Source organism: Rutidosis leptorrhynchoides, chromosome 9, assembly GCF_046630445.1.
Source record: "Rutidosis leptorrhynchoides isolate AG116_Rl617_1_P2 chromosome 9, CSIRO_AGI_Rlap_v1, whole genome shotgun sequence".
Lineage (NCBI taxonomy): Eukaryota > Viridiplantae > Streptophyta > Magnoliopsida > Asterales > Asteraceae > Rutidosis > Rutidosis leptorrhynchoides.
The window spans coordinates 229,538,127-229,540,569 of NC_092341.1; positions in this window are offsets into that span (position 1 = coordinate 229,538,127).

Here is a 2,443-nt window from a genome sequence, read left to right on the forward strand (position 1 = left end):
CATTCAAGTACATTAAAAAGAAAGGTAAAAAATTTACGTTACTTAAGAAGATAAATAAAAAGAAAGGATCTTCGACTTGATTTGTAAGTGTATGTGTTTACATAGTCATGGTCCTTTTTTATTTTTATGTACTTTTGACTGCATAATATGTATGACATTATGAGTTCACATTATTTGTTCTTCATCATGTTTTTTTGACAGTGCATTGGTACATCACGGTTTAGGTTCATCAAATATGATAGGACTACGTTCTGTTTCGTCCTTAAATGATCAGTTAAGACTTGATTGTTATGATTTTTATATAATATTGAAAAATGATGATTTTATTAATGTCAGTCGTAGAAACAAGTTTGTCGCTTAATAGATATCAAGGATTCCCAAATGTTGTCAACGGTAAAGCTAGAATCTTGCTTGTTCTAATGTTCTATACTGGCTCATCAGTCATCACCAAAACCTTCTGATAATCCTCTTGGTTATCATTATTTGTTGAAATCGCTTAAGAATAATTAAGATTGATTGTTGTAGGATTCATGGGATCGAAATTGTGTATAATATGGCTCCTTTGAACGTGGAATTATCTGGTTATTGCGCAAATTGCCTTTGATTTGTATGGTATTAGTTGTTGCATCCGGAAGTTGAATAAATTATTAGTACATACCAAATAATCTTGCCAATTACGAATCAGTATTTTTGGGATGCGTGCAACCCGATATCAAATTTCTGGGTTCATGAGTGCGTGCGCATCGAAAAATTAATAAGTTTGGACTCTTGATTCATGTCGTTTGCAATTTTTATGAATTAGTTATGATTTTTCAAAGTTTATAAAAATAAATTCTCTTATTAGAATGCTGATGCAGAAAATGAACTTTGTATTACCATATCAGTAATCGATCCATCACTTTGTGTTACCAAAGTGAAACTGTGAATGTATTACTCTGTATTAATTTAACCTGCATTCGAAACTGATGATCAATCAGCTTTGGTATATACTTTGAGTATGCAAAGTGAGTGGTTGGAAAAAGTTTTTCGTAGATTATTTGGTATGTTCATGAGAAATTTGACTGAATTCAGTTTATTGATTTCACATTTTTGAATTACATGACTCCCTTAGGTATATATATATAACCCATTGGGCTAACAAATTGGGCTCTAAGAATAAGAGACCCAATACAATAAGGAGTCTTAAGTTCATTACAATTATAAACTAATACTTTCTCTACCGTAAAAGCATAATTCTCAACACTCCCCTTCAAGTTGGTCTGTGAAGATCACGAACACCCAACTTACTACGTAAAAATAGAAATCGATCTGTTCCAAGCGCTTTTGTGAAAAATGTCCGCCGATTGTAACTCAAATCGTATAGAACACGGCTTAATTTCTTCGCTTTGCACACGTTCACGAATAAAATAACAATCCATTTCTACATGTTTCGTACGTTCATGATAAACCGGGTTTATAGCAATATGTCTTGTTGCTTCATTATCACACACGAGACGTCTCGCCTTTTGTTGTGTAGTACCAAGATCATCAAGTAACCAACGCAACCACAAAACTTCACACACTGTTGTAGCCATGGCTCGGTATTTAGATTCAGCAGATGACCGTGAAACTACACTTTGCTTCTTTGTTCTCCAAGATATAGGCGCCTTTCCTAAGCTACAAAACCGAAGAAGTCGGAAGAAGTTCATCGCCTGTGGAAGCATGCGGGCTCTCCTTTCTTAGACGCATAAAAACTTGTTTTGCTTATAAAATATCCACTTATGGACCTTTTAGTGGATGGACAAGTGAGCCGACTTGCATCATAATATGCAATAAGATCTAAACCCCCATGCGAAGGACAAAGTAATCCTTGTCCTGGAGTGGCCATTAGATATGGTAACACTCTAAATGTAGCATCCATATGTGTTTTTCGTGGATTACTCGGGAACTGGCCGAGTTGAATAACTGAATACGCTATATCTGGACGAGTAACGGTGAGGTATAACAGTCGTCCAACTAATCGCCTATATTGTGTGGCATCAACCTCTTCACTTGTATCATCCTTTGTCAACCGAAGATTTTGTTCCATTGGAAAATGCTCGGACGAGTTTCTTTAACACCACAATCTTCCAATATATCTAACGTGTACTTACACAATGCCTTCGGGAGAACGAGCCACTTCAATTCCTAGGAAATATTTTAGTGGCCTTATATAGATCTTTTATGTTAAACTCTATGTAAAGTGAAGATGTTGTTTTACCTCATCAATCACTTTTGCGCTATTTCCCAATATTAATACATCATCCACATAGATGAGAGCAATCACGTGCGCCTCATCTTTTCGAAAGATAAACATCGAATGATCAGCATGTGATTGTTTAAAACCAATCGTAACTATGGATTTTGTGAATTTTTGATACCGATTCCTCGAAGCTTGTTTTAGACCATAGAGCGATTTTTGTAG